Source organism: Motacilla alba, chromosome 5 (assembly GCF_015832195.1).
Source record: "Motacilla alba alba isolate MOTALB_02 chromosome 5, Motacilla_alba_V1.0_pri, whole genome shotgun sequence".
Lineage (NCBI taxonomy): Eukaryota > Metazoa > Chordata > Aves > Passeriformes > Motacillidae > Motacilla > Motacilla alba.
In genome coordinates, this window is record NC_052020.1 from 57,487,644 (window position 1) to 57,507,738 (window position 20,095).

The following is a 20,095-nucleotide window of genomic DNA, read 5'->3' on the forward strand; positions in this document are numbered from 1 at the left end:
CACAGTTCACCATAAAGAAACTTCACCAGCATTTCAGCAAATCACCTAATTCATCATGCCCTGATGCTCATGGACACTTCAAATAAGTCAGAGCTGGACTATTCCAAGTGACACTTCCTTTTCCCCCCCTTTTTTTTTTCTCCTCATCACCAAGCAGATGATGCCAGTTGAGTTCTGCTCCAGTTTCTTTCAATTCATCCTTACCATATCATGTCCGATGTTCTTGTATTTTGACTCCTTTTCTTGTCCTGGACTGGGTTTCATATGCACGTTTTTAAGTGCCTAAATTTGGATGCATGAACTTCTGCTTAGTTTAATGCCTTCTTACACCCATGCTGCCAGTGTTCATTGAGCACACTGGGCTGGGGACAGCCCTCAGCAGCACGGATTTTGTGGAAGAATGCTTATTAAATTGAACAATCAGCCACTGGGACTTAAATTACAACTTGAGATTTAGACAGCCTGGGACAAATTCCCAAGAGAAGGAACTTTTCCAGGGGAAAAAAAGGATGTAACCTGCAGTACAACTTGCATTCAAACTGCCCATGATGAAGGCAGAGGTGGCTGCAGTTGTGCTCTTTGGATGGCCTTGGGACCCCTCAGCTGAAGCTGGCACATGATGGGAGCCTGGAGCTGGGAAAAATACTCAGAGAAAATAACAGGAGTAAGTCTCTTTAGTGTATAACAACAGCAGGTCAAGGAACCACTAAAAAAGCCAAAACCATAAATCATTTTGCCTGAAAAAGTTCCTTTTCCACTGCTCTGAGGAGAGCAAACACAGAGCTCTTGCTGGGCTTAAGGCACGTGCCTGGGGAAGGGAAGGTGTCACTGGCCCCAGGCTTTGCATCACTGGGTCCCATAAAGCTGGGAAGGTCAGAAGTGCAGCCACAGGGCCCAGGGCACAAAACCAGCAGGGTCTGAAAGGACTCTGGAGGTTCCTGCTGCCAGCCTCTGAGCCTTACCTTAAAATCTGAGCTGAAGAGCTGCAGGTTTTAGCAGAATGACCCCCAAGTCTGCTCCATTCTCCTCTGAGAAACCTGTGCAACTCTTTTCCCACCTTGCAGGATGGGAGCAGCTCTGGTCCCTGCCATGGGAACATTTATTCCTGCAGTTCTTCCCTGTATGTTGTGTCACTCCATCCTCATGTTTGCCTGACTCTTTAAAAGTCTTTTTGAACCTGAATAATTCTATGGTTCTGTGAAAGGCTGGGTTTGAAGTCAGGTGCAAACTGACACGCAGAGGTACCTGAATTTCTGCTGGTTTATGTTTTGTTTTTTTTCAGTATTGACCCTCTTATTAATCTTGGCATAAGAGGGAATAACACTTCTTAATCTTCTCTAATGAAAGCTTTTGTCCTGGTAGAAAGCATTTTCCATCAACCCAGGCACCTGCAAGAGGAAAGAGTGGCATTTCAATTTCCAGAAATTATTGGCCCAAAAACTTTGATGTGATTCTCGCAGCTGAACTGTTCATTCAGGGCACGCTGCATCTTTACATTACCATTTGCTGCATTGCCATCAGATGTGCAGGCAGGACTGTTCCTTCATAGAAAAAATAGCCTGGAACACAGCAAGGCAGCACTGGGGATGTTATTCCATTTCAAAATTGCCAATCAAAGCCTCTCTCACATGGCATTGCTTGTCATGGGACAGCACTGTCCTGGACTGAGCCAGGAGCCCTCCAGACCTGGGAGAGGACATGGGGGAGGGAGGGTCTGGTTTGTCCAGAGAAAGCCAATCCACCCCTGCAATTCTGGGAACCTTTTGGGTGCCCCTGCAATAGGCTGGTATTGTTGCCCAGAACTGTTCCCACTTTTCAGATGATTACCTCCCAGTGCTTCTCAGATTCCAACTGTTAGTCTCATGCATAATGGATTTCATTTCAAGCCTTTCATCTGTGCATAAGTTTTCCATCTATTTCCATCCTGGTCTCAGATACTCTTCTACCTGTAAAGCAGGAAAAGTTATATTTTTCCCACTTCTTTTCTGGAGTCTCTTTCCTCTCAAGCACAGCTCCAGAACAGCTTTTTTGCCACCAGAAGGCTGTTTCAGGGGATGAGGTTCACATCCTCTTGCTGCAGATTTAGGGGGACACCTTCTTTCCAGCAGCATCTCTGCTGGCTGCAAAGCCTGCAGCTCCTCTCAGTTCCCTGCTGTCGGTGAGGGATCAATTGCATTCCTGGGATCCCTCCCTCAGCCACAGGCAGCCAGCTTAGCTCGTGTCACCCACTCCTTGTAGCCACCCTGACTTCAGGGGCTCCCACAACAAGGGGATGCTGGTTACAAGCACCAAAAGAGGCCATCGGGAGGCCTGCAGTGTCTCTTCAGCTGGGCCAGCACAACAGCACGACAGAATCACAGAATCCCAGAATGGTTTGGGTTGGAAGAGACCTTAAAAATCAACCAGTTCCAAACCCTCAGCCATGGGCAGGAACACCTTCCACTAAAGCAGGTGACATTACAGAGTTGTTTTGTTTTTTTGGTTTTAGTTCTAGTTTTTTGGGGTTTTGTTGATTTTTTTTTAATTTAAATATTTTTATTTACAAATTTAAGCCTTTATCTTCAGGCAGATACCTTAAAAACAGGCACAGCTCACACAGCAAGTAGATGTTTGGTGAAGGAAGCCTAGCTGAGTGTTTTCTTGGTCTGAGCTACAGGGAAAGTTAAACTGAATCCTAACAGTCCTTGCTGGGATTGAAGAGGGTCCTGGAGACAAACAAACCCCTCAGGCAGCAACCCTGGTGTTACCACGCTGCCTTGGGATCACTGATGGAAGCTGCAGGACATCCAGGCTTCTCCAGGAGCCGGTGTTAAATGTCCATAACCCTGTGTGCTCTCTCCTGAGTCACCTGAGGGCAGGGACAAGCCGTGGAGATGGTTTGGAATAGCAGTGAGAGCAGATTCAGAGGAACCAGCCTTCAAAGCAGGAATGCAGAGCTCAGCCGTCAAACACCCAGCAGTATCTGGATGCCACTTCTTTTCCAAATCCTTTCAGATGTAGCCCAAGGGCTTAGAATTGACTTGAAAAGCTGGGGGGGTGATTGAACAGAAACAGTTAAGCACTTAATAACATTAAGCACGTGCTCAAGTCTCTTCCTATTCAACAAAGCACTTAAGCACATACTTCACCCCTTTTAGATGGCCCAGAACCAAAACACTGAGTTCTCAGAATTTCTTCAGTCTTTAATTTTGGAGGGACAGGAATTCTAACCTTGATCCATGTTTTCCAGAGGGTCCCTATTTGCAAATGAGTCAGACTCCAGCTCCAGAGCTGCACATCCAAGTGCTGGCGCATTCCTATTTTGGACTGAATTTTTCAGCTTGTGCCTCACTCTGATCGATGCTGGTGTTGATCATAGAGGTTGAAGTGCAGGCAGGGAGCTATTAAACCCTGTTTCTATGCAAGGTTGGGGTTGCTGATGCTTTCCCCAGCTCCACCTCACTGGGATGCAAAGCTGAGGCACCACCTCAGTGTTCAGTGGGTGGATGCTCAGCCCAGGAGTGTGCAGGACTCGCAGAGCTGCTCCAGTTTGGCTGCTCCTCCACAAATGTCAAGCCTCTGCAGCACAGCTCCCAGAACTGAGTGAAATCCTCAGGTCTGGTTATTATCCAGATGCCATCCAGCACCCACTTGGTGGCTGCAGGGGGAAAGAGCAAAGGGAGTGAGCTCAGCCCAAGGGGGATGCAGCAGAGGAAAGGGATGGCAGCCAAGAGGGAGATCCTCCATCTTCCTCCAAGCTGTTGTCTCAAGCTTTCAGCAGACTGAAGCAAACATCACCACGTTGCCTCTTTCACATTTCCAAATGTCACTGCTTCCTCCAACACTTTGTGTTCTTCTTTCTTCCCCTGTTGTTGTATTTTTTTCCTTTTATTATTCATTTTAATTTGCTTCTACCAAAAGCTGAGATCCTCCAGAGCAGCAGGCAGCAGGAAAAGCAGCAAACAAATAAATCAAACCCAAAACATCTGGGCCACATGGCCAAATCCAGGCCTGCTTCCCATCTCACCCCAGTGCCAGCCACATCTCAGTGTGTGGAGCATAAAGCTCTTCTCCCCTCTTGCTTTGACCAGGGAGCTTCAGGGCAGCTGGCAGGGTGGGAGAGAGCTAGGAAATAAAAGGCCAGGCTTGTTCCAGGGAGACTGAAAACAAATGGACTGCCAGTTGTCTGGGTGAGCAGGGCAAGTGGCAGTCAGATGTCTGAGGCAGCAGCAGGAGTCAGGAGCCCCTCCAAGGGAATTACCCACGGCCTGGAGGAGGAAGAAAGTGAACCTGGATAAAAACAAAAGGCAGAATTCGAATGGCTGCATCTTGGGCCTGCCAGTAAGAGCACCACTGAAGGATTTGCTGATGAAGTGGTTGCCAGAAGATGAGAGGAGGAAGGAGCATCCAAGGGCTACAGGGCCCAGGAGGAGCTGTCACTTGGAACAAAAAGAGGCCCAGGGAACCAGCAGGCCTTTGCTTGCTGGCCATGAAATTGGCTAGAAACCAAACCTTCTAATACAATTTGAAGTCTTAGAAAGCAGGCTTTCTCTATTTTCAGCCTGCTGGACATCCAGGGGACATTTCCTCTAATCAGGTGTGTTGTGAAATTTACAGCAGGGTATTTATTCCCTCATGATCCCACATACTCGCTACAGCACACTCCCAGCTCATCCAGACACAGCACTTTCCTAGAGCTCATTTGCATGCACCTGTCCCTTAGTGGAAGCCCTTTTATGGTCTTGGAGGGTTTTCTAAAGGGGTTTCTGGTGGTGGTACTCACTGAGTGTCCCCCGCGGGACAGATGACTCTGCCTGGAATGTCTCTTAGGGCAGGTGCTGTTGCTGTTACGTGGCTTTGCCACAAAAGCCACAGCATTCCTCATCTGTCTGTGCTCTGTCCTTCCCAGGCAGCCAGAGCCAAAGGGAGTCTGGCACAGAGAGTGACCAGGAGACCAGGGATGAGGAGAGGCAGGAATGACAACTGCCTTGGGAAACACCTGCCTCCAACGTGCCCTGTGAATGTGCTTTGCACTGTATCTGCTCTGCACCAAAGCACGTGGGCTGGAGACCCAAGAATCCTTCCTTCCAGACGCAGATGAAGAGTGAATGTCCCATCTGACCGAGTGGGACAGGGCTAGGGAGACCTGCCTGAGCTGAGGCACAGAGATGAGAGCAGAGCTGGCATCTGTATCAAACCTGACCAGCCACCATCTGGCACTACTGACACAGAATCACACCCCTGGCTGTGGAACAAGGATTACTCCTGGGAAGGAGCAGGTCATAAATAATTAAAATAAGTCAAGCAGCAGCTCCTGGCAGCCCAGCAGAGCTGTGAGAGCTGTCAGGCTGGGCTGGGCACTGTGGGGCTGTCTGACTCTGCCTCTCTCCTTTGAGGTGGTGATGCTGAGGCCTGCTGGTCCCACAGAAGTTTTCCCAGCTTTGCAAATGGGCAACATCCTGGAGCAAGGAGCTCTCAAAAGAACCTCACTGCACTGCAAGAGACACCAGGCACTGCTGTGATGAGGCAAGAGCTTCACCTTGCATGGACAGGCCCATGGAGGCGCCAACCACAAAGGGCTGCAGTGCTGCTGGGAAGGCCTGGGTGGCAAGTGTTGGGACAATAACAAGGGTTGGGCTCCTGGCTGTCACTCTGTGCCCTACAGGCCATTCCCTGTCATCTCTCAGCCTCCCTGAAGCTGGAGCAAGATAAAAGGAACAGGCTCCCCAGAAAAATGGTCACAGCAGCAAGCCTGCCAGAGTTCAAGAAGTGTTTGGACAACACTCTCAGGCACAGGGTGGGATTTTGGGGGTGTCCTGTGCAAGGCCAGGACTCGATGGTGCTTGTGGGTCCCTTTGAAATTGGGATATTCTGTGAAAAGGTGAGGAGAGGTTGGACCCAGCCCAAGAGCGGCATCCAGACTGCAGGATGCTGGCTGGATTGTGCTGATCCCTCAGACCCTCCCCAGACCCCAGGTGATGTCCAGGGGAGTGCCCCAAGCCCCAGTGTGGGTGTAACCCCAGGTTTACCACAGCAGGGGTTTTTCCAGCACTTCCAGCTTAATGCACAAAGCCCTGGTGACCCAGGCTGGATTAACCAAGAAGGAGGGGAAAGCTCCAAAGGCTGTTACCCTCTGCTGCCCTTCCCAGCAGCTTATCCAGGCAACCTTTCAAAGTGACCAAAACCATCTTTCCTTCTTTTCCTTAGTGCATACACTGGCTTATTTTCTATCCCACAGCTGCATTGGGAACCTGCAGCTCTCAGAGAGCACTGTAGTAACCACCCTGGCAGATTTATTGGGGCAGCCAGCTCTTGGTTTCCCTGGTCACCCTCTGAGGATTTACAGCCCCTGTGCACTGAGAGTGAACAAAGCCCTGCTGTTCCTCATCAGAGACCTTATGATTGTGTCCATGGGGAGGAGGCTCCAAACCTAGATAACCTTTGGGAGGAGAAATGGCCATTCCTGGATGTAACAGGAGAGACAGGCAGGAAGGAAAGAATCCACCGTGCTCTGGCAAATCTCAGAAAACGAAGCTGGGAGTTTGCAATGTTTGTAAGGGTGGGCAGGAAAGGTTAGTCATGGGGCAGCAGGAGCGGGTTGGTAGCAGAGTTTGTTCATGTAAATTTAGCTTCTGGGCCGATTTTCTCTTGGTTGTGACACAATTAAAAGTGCTTCTTTCACAGGATTCAAGTTCCAGCTCTTTCTTCTATCAACAGAGCCCGGGGTGCCTTGAGACCTGCACCAGCAGCTCCTGTTTGGAGTGGGCTGCACTCTGTGACACACAGCTATGAGGCACCTACAGGCATCTTTTGGAGCAGAAGGGCTGATAAACTTTCAAAGGATTCTCTGGAGCCCGTGCACTTTGCCCTTCCATCTGTGCTGGGGCTCTGATCTCCCTGTAACCAAGAGCTCTACCAGCAACACTTCTAACAGCCCCTGTGATCTCGGTGGTTTTGCCCTCAGCTTGCCCTGAACGACTGGCATGGGCCTTGCACTCTGCCACTGCTTCACGCTGCTGCCGATGGCTCTGGCCATGAATGCCACCCAGCTGTTTACTGTACCCTGGGTGCTGGAGTCAGCAGCCATGGAGAAAGGAGGGTAAACAGTCATTACTATGCAGATTTCAAAGAGAGCTGCATCTGTGCCTGGCTTTCTGCTTTGTTTGGTGACATCTTCACAGGACAAAGTGGAGTTGGTTTTTGTTTTTTTTTCCTTAACTCTTACATTAGCAGGGGAAGTATGAATTTGCTGGGATGGTAGTTGTCATATGCACAAAATACAACCAAAAAAAAAAAAAAAGAAACAAAAAAGCTCCCAAACAAACAGGAACACAATTCCCTGGGACTGAAGATTCTGCATCTCAGCAAGTGGCTTCCTGGAGGAATATATCCACAAAGGATTAAAGTCCCATCCTAATTAGAAGGGAATCTCTGAGACAACCTTTTCCACAAAGGAAACAAAAAGGCAGCTCTGACACGTCTAATGCATATATTAACACTAAAGACGTGGAAATTAATTGGATTTATTACTCTCACAGCTGCAAAGACGGCTCATTTCTAAGTTTATTTTACAGAAAGTGGCGGCAGGAGTGGGATTTAATAGTCAGCTCAGTTAAGCTAATGAGCCAAAACTAATGGTCTCTTCTTGTTTAGAGAGGCCCTGGCTCAGTGGAGCACCTGAGCTTGTGTGTGGCTCTCAGCGTGGTGAGAGTCCAAGGGATGCTTGGCATCTGCTGGAATGTTTGCTGATGAGCAGGACATGCACAGATGCTTAAAGTCTGGGAGGAAGAGGAAGCATCTTTCCCAATGGCAGCCAAAATCTATGGGATGATCCATGGGGATCAATCCATGCTATCATTTCTGTCCTGAAGAAATGCTCCGGAGGCAAAAAGACCATGAGAAACTCTGTCCATTTCCAGCCAGGTTAGTTTTCTGCTAATTTACCAACACAACCATCTTTCCAAGAGGTTGGATCCATTCCAAAAGAAAGCCACAGCTCCCTTGTGCTGGCTCCAGCAGGCAGGACACTGAGACAGGGAGGCAGCAGCTCAGCTGCAGCTCAACACTGGCACCAGTGTCCCTAAATCTCAGCCTCTCTCATGTTTTCTAGGCTGCATCACTTGAAAGGATGTTAAAAAGGTTTCTAAAGGAGCTCTCAGAGATCTCTTCTCTCCTGTAGATGAAGAAAAAACAGAAGGTTTTTGATGGGAAAACTGAGCGTGGAAATGGCAAGATGAGTGCTGTTTACAGAGCACTTACCTCAACCCTCCATGAGAGGATTTGGAGGATTTTGGTTGCTTCCTTCCCGAATTAGAAACCAATTTTCTGAGGCAAAGGCAGGCTGCCTTGGGCAGGGAGGTGTTAAACTAACAACAAAAGGGAAAGGTGCAAAGAGGGAACAAATGGAATCTCATTTAACACATAATGAAGGTGCTGAGAACAAAATTAATCAAAGCAAAGAAGGAAGTGGAGAAAAAGGCTTTCATCACCTATTCACCAAAGGTAGGTCCTGGCTAATAAACAGGAATCTCTGTTGTACAGCAAAAATTTGGCCTAGCTGGAAAGATGGAAACCTGGTGGGAAGCTCGCTGGAGTGTTAAAACCATGGCTTTTAGGGAGGCTGAAGTGAGGATAAGATAGGGACCTGTTAGAAATGGGATCATGAGCATCCAGGTCATTGGACTCAGTAGTAAATGAATCTGAAAATTGATGGCTCAATCATCTAAAATAGAAAGTACAAAACAGACCAGCCAGTGTCTGCAGTGGAGCACAAAATCAAACCTGTGAACCATCTGAACATCCCCCCAAGCAGCTGCCAAAGGCAAGGAGGGGGAAAGGGCCAGATTGTCACAGGGAAACTTCAAATGGAGCAAATCTGCAGGAAAGCTGCTTCCAGCACCGAGACAGGCGCCGGGCTTGTGAGGGATGATGATTATTTGCTATCTCAAAAGAACTCACACATCCAGCAGGGAGAACTGGGGATCAGACCTTTTTTCTTGGCAGATACAGAGAATTTGATCACAGCACTGAAAACACACAGTAGCTTAGGTGGGAAGTGATTGCCACTCGAAAACATTTGTTATGTGCAGATGGAATAAAATCAAACCCAGTCAGACATTGCCTTGCTGCTCTCTCAGGCTGCTGTTACCAACCTGAAAACAATCATGGGCCGAGTTCAGAGTAAGAATTTAAACAGAAAAAAACCCTAAAACAAAACAACACAAAAACCCCCCAAAAAACCAAACCAAACCAAATAATAATAATAAAAAAAAAAACCAAACAAAAAATCCCAAGAATGATAATAGGGAATATTGAAGTACATATCTTTATACTGACAAAAGGCTCAATCTTACAAGTGAGAGACTGTTCTAGTGGTTAAAACAATACCTCTTCATCAAGAGGAGAACAGACATATCCTTTATGAACAAATGGGGAACAGAGATGCTGAAGGCAGTGAGTACAAATCCAAAGGTAGGATCTATAGATCATCCACATGGGAAACAAAAGGGGAGGAGAGAGCCAGGAGAATAAGGGCAATTGCAGCTTTTTTTTTTTTTTTTTTTTTTTTTTTTTAAGTACAGGGAAACTTCTTGTTTTCCATGTGGGGAGCAATAGCCCTGCAGAAAAGGCAGCAGTAGAAAAGCACCAATTTTTGTGTTTGTCCTTTGAAAACAGCCAGAGGGTGAAGTGACATCACCTGGGGCTGATGGCAGAGCTTTCCCCGCAGTGGGCAGCAGGGTGATCATGAGGCAGAGATTAGATATTTTTAAATAAAGGGGTTTGTCCAACCTGCAGCAAGGCTGAACTGTCTGTGCTGGGCTTTTGCCTTCCAATTTCCTGTCGATGCTTTGCTAACAGAAGGAGCTCTGGGAATTCCCATGCAGAGGCCAGAAAGCGTGTGAGGTAACACTGGGTAACAACAACATGGGTGCAACACCTAAAACACTGGGAGTAGCCTTCCAGTAAATCTCTCCCCCATCTCCCCTGGTAGTTATGAGCCAGTTGTGCTGCTGGCAAACAGATCTTTCCTGTCCTGAAGAGCAGCAGGATTGGCCTCCTGGATCCTGGAGATTAAATCTCAGGAGGAACCTGTGCTGTTGTTGCTGGATACTGCCCTTGGAGCAGCAAGAAGGACCAGGGCATTGGGTGGGACAGGATCTTGGAGACACTCCCCTACAGCTCCTGGGCTTGAGACTCACTGTGGGATCAAGAGTTTGCCTTTCCAGCTGGACACTCCCAAACCCACCTCATCTGGGTTTGCTAACAGATTGTTTATTGCCAATCCGGTTTAGAAATTCTGTACAAATCCTGCTCAGCCCCTTCCCTGCTCTTTAGCAGAGCTGCAGCCCTTCAGGGAGCTCCCAAAACATCCTCAGAGTTACCAGAAAGGCAGAGTTAGTAATGAAACCTTTTACTGATGGTAAAGAGCACGGGTGAGCCCAGGGCAGCTCAGTGAGCACATGGCCAGCTCACTGCCAGGACAAGGCACCGCTCTGCTCTCTGTCTCCCTGCCTGGAGCCACCTTGACAAGAGGGAATGGCAGATCCTCTTTTCACAGTGGGGGACTGATGTTTTATGTCACCTGTGTAGAGGACAGTGGCCATCCTGCTGTTGACCCACAAAGCTGTTCTCATTTCTACTGCAGCTGCATGGAAATCAGCCCATCTAAACACATCCCACGGGCACTGTTGGCTCAGCTGCCAGTAGCTGAGCTGCCCCACATGTGGCACATGTGGAGGGGCACCACCAGTTGGTATCTTCACCTTCCAGTGCCTTAAAAAAATAAGGAAATCTACAGAGAGAGGCACAGATCTGCTGTGTTTGTGGCGAGACAAGGCTCTAAGCAATGTCTGCACACACCCACCTCCACTTTCCCAGAAAACGCCTGTTACACCACTACAAAAACCCCTCTTTTATTGACTATTAATGAAAGCATTCTTCCAAGAGGTGGGAAGGAGCAGGGAAGCTGAGGAACCCAGCCCAGCTCACCAGAGCCAGGGACATGGGGCGTGAAGTGCCAAGCAGAGATTGATGCAAAGTGAGCAGCCCTGAGCCAGCAAACTCAGGGGATGGGGAAAGGGGAGTGGAAATCCCTGCAGTGCATAGCCAGGGCCTGGAAAAAAAAAATCAGGACAAAAAGTGAAGGGCAAAGCTTGAGTCACAGAATCAGAGAATCACTGGGTTGGAAGAGACCTTCAAGATCATCGAGTCCAACCCAGCCCCAACAGCTCAACTCAACCCTGGCACCCAGTGCCACATCCAGGCTTTGTTAAACACACCCAGGGATGGTGACTCCACCACCTCCCTGGGCAGCCATTCCAGAACTTTATCACTCTTTGTGTGAAAAACTTCTTCCTGATATCCAACCTGTATTTCCCTTGGTGCAGCTTGAGGCTGTGTGCTCTGCTTCTGTCAGTGCTGCCTGGAGAAAGAGCCCAACCTCACCTGAGCACAGGCACCTTTCAGGAGCTGCAGAGAGTGATGAGGGCACCCCTGAGTCTCCTTTTCTCCAGGCTGAGCACCCCCAGCTCCCTCAGCATTCCTCCCAGGGCTTGTGTTCCAAGCCCCTCACCAGCCTTGAGTCCACCCTGAACCCACCATAAAGAGTCCACCACGAAGCCACCACACTCTGTTGGCCCTGGTGCACCAGCCCTTTTTACCCCAGACTGTTATCCAGCAAGGAAACAAGTCAATGGAATAACCCACTCCAGCTTCATTACTGTCAGCTCGCTCAGAATTATGTGTATTAATGACCAGATTATATCTGTTTATATCATACAAATTACCATGGAGTGACTGCAGGCATTGAAACGCTCCTTGTGTGTTTGACACACATAAATAATGGAGGAGCTCACGCTGCATTTGGTACACATGACTAACCTTTTATCCCTGGCACCCCCGTGCAGGCTGCAGGGAGGACTCGGGTTTCAAATTCCTCGCTCCAGCTGTCATTAGCCCCTCTGAGTGTCGGCGAATTGGCAGCTAATTGATGTCCTTGTTGGACATTATTTTATTAGTCAGGCCTGGTGAGCATCAAGTGGCATTTTAATGCCCTTCTATCCTTGGCTCCACGTGGCCCTAAGTGTTAAGGCTTGTAAATAATTAACTGCACTCCAAGAGTTTTAGGAAAGGGTGAAGAAGTTGTCCTGGGGGTTCGGGTTGCTCCAGCCCTCCCTGGTGCTGTGAGCAGTGTGGGCTCCTGGCAGGACCATGGGCTATGAGGAACCACCCAGACCTCAGCCCCTCAGTGATGGTCACACCATGCTTGGGGGTGGATGGACCTTTGGGAATGTGCCATGGGGAACAGGGAGAAGCAGGAGTTTGCAGACAGCCTCGGGGGAAGGTTCAGCTGAGGGTTCAGTGGTAAAGCTGTGCCAGGCTGCCCGGTGCTTGCTGCCGCACCAAAGATCCATCACTGCATCGAGCTGTCCCCGACATGTGGTGAGGAATAAAGGATTTTCACAACCTGCTGTGAGCTTCTGGCTTGTCTGAAACCCCGCGTGCCGGGTCACCCAGGGGCTGGGGCTCAGTGGTCGCATCACTGCTGGGCCAGGCACTGAGCAGCATCCCCAGCTGGGGACCCCGGGCACAGTCAGGCCCCTCTGGGACCGTGGGCAGGGAGGTTCTGTTGTTGCATATTACCTCAAAAATACTGGTCTTTTTTCTTCTGCTTTTTGCTTTAAAACTGGCTAAATAACCTGAAATTTGAGACTTGCAAATCAGGGGCAAAAAAAATTATTTTAAGTGAAATACTGGGAATTACTTACTTTTTAAATTCCTTCAAATTTTTTTTTCCTTTATGATTTTTAGCAGCACTGGGAAGTCCACCCTAAGCTCAGACCTCCTGAGCTCACTGCTGGCAGACCATTCCCTGCTGATCTCTTGGGATTTCTCCCCTTCCTTTCCCTCCTCCACCCATCACTCTGTAACCCCTCCGGGACAGGAATTGTCTGTCCCTACATGAGTACTCTGCATTCGTCCTCAAACAGAGCCCCCGGGGCAACAGCATGATGCAAAAAATAAATAATTTAAAGATCAAACCTTGATCAATCTCATGAGATTCCCTTCTCCAGCCCTGCTTAGGTACTGCATGGGTTTTTCCAGGAGCTGAGTAAAAATGAACAGGCAACTTGAGCACACCAGGCTATTCATACATTAGGCAATAATTATAATGTATATTAACTGCCTGGGTGTTGAAAGAGTCCCAGCATGAGACTGCTTCCCTAATAGGAGACAGGAGTGATAAAAGACAGTAATAGATTGCCTTTCAGATGTGGAATTAAAAGCAGCAGCTCATTAGATTATTTTTTTTTCACAGCCTCTAATCGCAAGTAGTTTCTTTTCAAGTCAGATTTCCATTTCCAAGGCTAAGCTCAGCAACACAAACAGAAATTAAAGAGGATGGGGGGTCCTATTCTGACCTCTCCAGGATCACAGGAAGGGAGAGTAACTGAGCTCAGCTCAGCAGTGCTGCCCAGCCCACCTAGGCAGCCTTCTGAAGAGACTGTCATCAAAAGATCAGGATTTGGCAGCCTTTTTTTTGCTTTTTTCTCTTTTTAAAGGTAGCTGCAGCCCCTAAATTTCCTTTTTTTTTTCTTTCTTTTTTTTCTTTTTTTTTTTGAGATAGCCTAGAAGATAAAGCTTTTGAATTAGAACAATCAAACAAAAAATTAAGTTACTTCAAAGCAGTGGTGGAGATTCTTAAAAAACTGACATTTCCACTTACTGATCCAGTTTGTCTCTAGCAAGGAATGGTTTCCAGACAACTTTGGCTGCTGTTTTTAAAAGTAAAGTATAGAAAGCAAGAGAAGAAAGAGCTGGATTTTTGCTGAGCTGGGAAGCACAGTAAATAACATTCATTAGGTTCTCCCAGACAGTTTTAATGACTCAGAGTTTTAAACTGTTCATTCAACATCTTTACAGGCCAAAATACAGTAAGGTTTCAAACTCAATCCTTTGGCAGGAGCTGCATAATCCATAAAACATTTTAAGGGCAGGAATACAGGGGAGAGTCAAAAAGGTATAAAATTAGGCTGGGAATGGTGTTGCTGGTCAAATTTCATCTAAATCAGCAGCAAAGTCTGATTTTATCTGTACTGATGGCACCTAAAAATAAAGAAGTCTGGAGATCTCTGTCTTCCCATCCTCAGAGCCAGGACAGGCACAGCCACATGCAGATTTTGGCTGCCAGGCATGGGTTAACCAGGTTTCCCCATCCCTGGTTTTAGTAGCCAAGCTCTTAAACACAGATGGAGACTTGGATCCAACAGAACAAAAGCTGCATTTTTTTTTTTCCACTGTTCCATCCACTTCACCCTGGATGGGAAATGAGCTCTTCAGTTTACACAAGATTCATGCAGGAATCCACGCCTGGGCTTTAGGGCTGGTTTAAGGCTCCAAAAGTGGCATGATCCATGTCCCCTGGGAGCAGTCCTGCTGTGTCCTTCCAAGTGGGGTGCCAGTGCTGCTGGTCCTGGCAAGCAGGGGAGCCTGGGCAGCTGAAATTGGTCTGTGGAAAGTGAAGGCAAAACCCTTCAGCCTGCTCACAGCTCTCCTTGAGGAGCATGAGGAGTGCCTGGGAGCTTCTCTGGAGCCAAGGGCTGGTTCTGGGGGCATCTCTATGGGGTATGGTCACTGTGAGTCCATCCCCTTGAGGTTGGTTATGGTGTTTTTCCTGCCCTCAGCACGCTGTGGTGCCAGCTAAAGAGAGTTTTCAGGGTGGTTTAGCACCTGAACAGGGAGAAAAGTGAAGCCCAGAGCCCAGCGAGGCCATCACCCACAGGAACTGATGTGGTGCAGCAGCAGCAAGAGGTGCCATGGACCAGGTGCCACCAGCTCTGCCACAAGCCAGAGCCCCCCGGACTGGTCCAGGGTGTCACCCCAGCTGCAGGCATGGCTGATCCCAGCTGTGCTGCTGCTGCTGGGGGGCACAGAGACCTGCAGCAGCTGAGCTGGCTGCTCCCAGAGGAGGATCTGCACCCCCAAAGCCAGCTGCAGCACCTGGCGGGGAGCAGGGTCTGCCTCAGAGGGATGGAGCAGTGCTGGGGGGGCATTAAAGGCTGGCCCAGGAGCTGCTCACAGGGACACACACACTGAGCAGGGCCCCTGGGGAAAAGCAACCTCTGGGGGGGTTTAAGGAAAGCTTTCAGCATTTTGGGAACTGGAGGGGCCAGGGGTGCTGCAGAGGCACAGCTCATCTGGGGAGGGCTGAAGCTGAGCTGGCTTTTGTCATTTTGGTGTGAAAGTGCTTGGGGTGAGCACAGCCAGGGCCCAGCCCTCACCTCCAGGGGTGCAAATCAGGAGTGCTCTCAGAGCCTCCATCTGCAGGGCAGGGCTTGCCCGGAGGGGATGGGAAGCAGGGAAGGTGCTTTTCTGTGTGCTGGTTTGACAAACACGGTGTTGTGGTTAAGGAGACATCCAGGAGGGGAAGGAAGGGAACCCGCAGGATTTCCCATTTATCAGCCACAACCACCTCCTCCATCTCTGCTGTCAGACAAGAAAGGGTTTGCAGGAAGGCCCTGTGGTCTGGGCAGGAAGGGGATTTCGTCCCTATCACCCCACACCACGACACATGTGATGGTTTCCCTGGATCAGAGGTGCTCTCCCCAGATCAGGTTTGCAGCTGTGTGCATTTATCCAGTGCTCACCAGCTGCAGATCAAACCTGGGGTCAAAACCAAAAGCCCACAAACGCAGAGCCACACTCCAGCCTGGCTCTGCTTCCCAGCTCCGTTTGCTCCTCCAGAGGCAAAAAGCTCAAACCCTTTGGCCATTTACTTCCCAGAAATAGGATCAGGACCTCAAAGTAGCCATTGACCCCCCTCCAAAAAGTCCCCATGGATTACTTTTTGTTGCTAAATATTTTCTCCCTGCTCCCCCCTTCTCCTGGTATCCTGCTGCATGGAGAGCTTGAGCACAAAAAATGCACAGCTGAAAATGAAGAGACGCCCTGAGAAAACCAGGAAACCAACCCAGGAGGGAGCCCTCCTTCTCCTTCTCCTTCTCCTTCTCCTTCTCCTTCTCCTTCTCCTTCTCCTTCTCCTTCTCCTTCTCCTTCTCCTTCTCCTTCTCCTTCTCCTTCTCCTTCTCCTTCCCTTCTCCATGTGCTAAATCCATTGGAGATGAGCAGCTCAGACCCAGAAACCCCAGGACTTCCCATTCCCTCTCTCTTTTATGATTACCCAACCCCACTACAAGCAGGCAATAAAACCCTGCGGCCTCATCAACAAAATTAGATCAATTCCATGGCTTCACTTCCACCTTAAACCTTATCAAATTACTCCTCATCCTGAGGATCCTGGGGAATAGCTCTTTACGGGGAGAGCACAAAAATCAAATTAAAGATTCATTCAAATTAAAAGGTTCAATTCTGAAAGAGGCAGGGCCAGGCCAGAAGGAGCTGAAGAAAGTATTTTTTAATGAGCTCAGTGGCAGGAGTATCTTTAATAATAGATCTGATGGGGGGACCCGGGAACCTGGCAGCACGTGAGGCCTTTCCCTCCACACTGGGATAAATCAAAGGCACAGGTGTCCCCACACACTGGTGTCAATGGTCCTTCTGAGCCCCCAGATTAAATTTTGGTGACCTGAAGAAAAATGTGGCATTGGTCTTATGAATTGGCTGGGCCAACAGCACAAGGGAGAAAGCATCTAAGAAAAAAAGGCAAGGTAAGAGTTATGAAAGAATATTCATTCTCTGGTAGGATGAGACCTCTGGTGACTTGGCTGTGATCCTTCCTGGCTCTGGTTTGAAAACAAACGCAGCAAGAGAATCAGAGAATCACAGAATGTTTTGGGTTGGAAGGGACCTTAAAGAGCATCTAGTTTCAAACCCTTGCCATGGGCAGGGACACCTTCCACTAGATCTGGTTGTTCCAAGCCTTGTCCAGCCTGGCCTGGAACACTGCCAGGGATGCAGGGGCAGCCACAGCTTCTGTGGGCACCCTGTGCCAGGGCCTCCCCACCCTCACAGCCAGGAATTTCTTTCCAATATCCAATCTAAACCAACACTCTTTGAGTTTAAAGTAATTTCTCCTTGTCCAGCCACTCCATGCCCTTTTCCAAAATCCCTCTCCCGCTCTCCTGGAGCCCCTTCAAGCACTGCAAGAGGCTCTGAGGTCTGAACAGCCCCAACCCTCAGCCTGTGTCCAAAGCAGAGGCTCCCCAGCCCTCTGGTCACATCTTTGCTCCATCAGGTCCATGTCCTTCTGATGTTTGGGACCCCAGAGCTGGATGCAGCACTCAAAACATTTTCTTATCTCAAATCACTCATCCACACCCATGGCAGAACTTCCCCATTCCCAGGACAGAGATGGGCTTCACTTTTCCTGCTGTTCAGAAGGTAATGTTGAAACTCCACTGCTGCAGGTCAGGGCTCTTCCCAAATCCTGCCTGTCCATCCGTGGGCTGTCACATTTTTCACTGCAAAATTCTTGTGCCTGGAGCTGGGTCGGGGTGAGCAGAGCTTGTGAATTCCAGGGCTGCAGTGCTGGAATATCAACGGAGATAATAATCAATGGAGATGCTGATTCCAGCAGCAGGGAAGTTTTCCAAGGCAGTGCAGAAATTGAAGACCTTCAACCCCACTTTGAAACACCTTCCAGTTTGGGGGGGTTGGTGATGTGGGACTGCGCCCTTGGAGAGTCTCAGGGAGTGTCAGGGCAGCACCTATATATAGATGTGCATATAAATAACCTGTTCATCTGCATGTGTGACACACTGCAATCAGTCTGTCTGCAGCTGCTGACAGGGGCAGTCCAGTCCTTCCCCAGGAGGGAAAAATCAGCTGGACTCTGCTGAGAAAAGGGAGGAGGATGCAGAAGTCACCTCAGAAAATTAAAGTGAAAAAAAGGACTGATCTGCAGCTTGAGGTTTGGGGGCACAGTTTGCCTTTTCTCTTTGCTTTTCTCCTCTTTCCCCACTCGCCTCTGTGCCTGGCTGAGCTCTTGCCCCTTCCTGCATTTTCTTTCCTGCTGCCGATTTTCTTTCCTGCAGCCCTTTGCAATTGGCAGAGGCTCCTGCAAAGCCTCTGCATGGCTGGGGCAGGAGGTGATGAGTTTGATGGTGCTGCCCACAAAGCAGCACCACCAGAGAGAGAGAGCCAGGGATGGAAGAAAAACCATTTGCAGATTTTTCTTCAGCCCCAAAGCCCTCCCTCTCCTCCCTCCCACAAGAGTTCCTGGCTCACAGACAGTGCCAGTCTCCTCTGGCTGCCCCCTCCTCACTCCCCCAACAGCCCAGGAAGCTGGGATGGAGCTCTCCCTCTGTCAGGATGGAATACTGGATGGTAAATTTTGATGCAATCGACTGAAAAAAGCCTGGAGAGCTGGGAATCATCCTCTGGGCAGGCTTGAAGCCACAGAGAAAGGCTCCAAAGTGCTTCAAAACCCCTGCTCCCTGCACGGGTTAGAAACAGGGGGTTCAATAATTTTCTTTTTCACAGGGGCTGGCTCCCTGCCTTGCCTTGTCCTGGGGTGAGGTGTGGCTGCTCTCAGAGCTGGGCAAGGAGGGGTTTGAGGGGTGTGAGGGCTCAGAGCTGGCAGAGGGGCTGTGAGGCTGCTGGGCTGTTCACTCCTGACATGGGGCAGGGAGAGGAGTCACCCCCTCCAGGCCTGGCTGTCAGCTTAGAGCCCCCTGACCAGGAATTTAAACAAAATTGTTTATTCACAATAATGAATTGTGCTTGCCATGGAAGCATTTCTGCTTTAAAGAGAAAAAAAAAAAAAAAAAAAAAAAAGAGATAGAAGGGCATGTAGTGATAGGACAAGGGGTAATGGCTCTAAACTAATCCAGAATCCCTTGGGATGGCTGGGTCTCAGAAGTGCCAACATCTGACCAGAGCATCAAGGGAACACTTTCCCACTGATGCTCCAGTTTTCCAGCATGGCCATCCACTAAATCCTTGAGCTAAAGGGGATTTTTGTACTTGCTGAAGACATTTTTGTCCTCAGCAAAGCACTGCTCAGGGCCCCCAAATGGGGAATAGTCAAATCCCCTGAGCTGGAAGAGCCTGTTCCCTTGTGCTGAAATTGCTGCACTCTAAAAACACATTTTTAAATGTTTCTCCTGGCACACGGCAAATGCCCTCAATCCCCACTTGGAGGAGGTCCCTTGGAAAGCAATTTATGATGAGTTCTGTTTCTTAATTAGAATGTGGCTGCGTGAAAAGTTATAAAGAGGCCGCTGAGGTTTTTTTGTTTTACTTTTTACAGCAGCTCCTTGGGGGAAAAGGCCTGACTTTAAACCATGAGAAGGAATCCAGAGGGCTCTGGCACCTTCCTGATGAACTCAGGGAAGCTGATCCTGGGGGAAATGGCCAAACAGGCAGCTCAGGTCCATCACTCTTGCCTTCATCCCAAAATCCCCACCATCCTTCCCTGCAAAGGACCTGCTGCAGGTTGACTTCCACTCAAGGATGGTTTCAAAAGGTTCAATTTAGCAACAGATGCAGGAACACCACCAGTGGTGGCATCACCTCCAGTCACACCCCAACACTGCCCCTCTCTCTTTCCAGCTGTGTTGGCCAAGAGTAAATTGAAGAATTGGAATGAAAGAAAAAAAAAATAAGGAGAAATGGTTTGTTTCCATTTTACATGGGATCTGGAGGGGTTCAGGGACTTCCATGATGGTGCAGCACTGCCATTGAGACCAGGCTGGTTGAAGACAGACTTTGCTAGGAGCCAAAAAAAGCTCCAGGAGAGCAGCCCAGGTGCATTTTCCCATTGCTGCTCACAGAAGTGTCATCGAAGGGTCTGCAAAATTTCTCGTAGCATTTTGATTTTCTCTTTTTATAGCCTCATAACCACTTAAAGGCACTTCTTCTGAAGGAGCAGGGGGCCTCTAAAACAGGGAAGATAATGGTTATGAAAGGAAGTAATTCTACAGTAGGATGAGACCCCCAGTTCTCAGCTGTGCTCCTGCCTAGTCTGGATCTGAAAACAATCCCAGAAGGAGATTCCAGAATCCCAGAATGGTTTGGGTTGGAAGGGACCTTAAAGAGCATCCAGTTCCACCCCCTGCCATGGGCAGGGACACATTCCACTATCCCAGGTTGCTCCAAGCCCCATCCAGCTGGCCTGGAACACTGCCAGGGATCCAGGGGCAGCCACAGCTTCTGT

The 20,095-nt window shown here is 49.0% G+C and overlaps 1 protein-coding gene across 1 annotated transcript in view; it reads right to left on the bottom strand.

The window, feature by feature from the left end:
• KIAA0586 (KIAA0586 ortholog) overlaps nucleotides 1-20,095 on the bottom strand; it is a 107,060-nt gene that overhangs the window by 3,548 nt on the left and 83,417 nt on the right. The gene's annotated exons all lie outside the window — the stretch shown is intronic.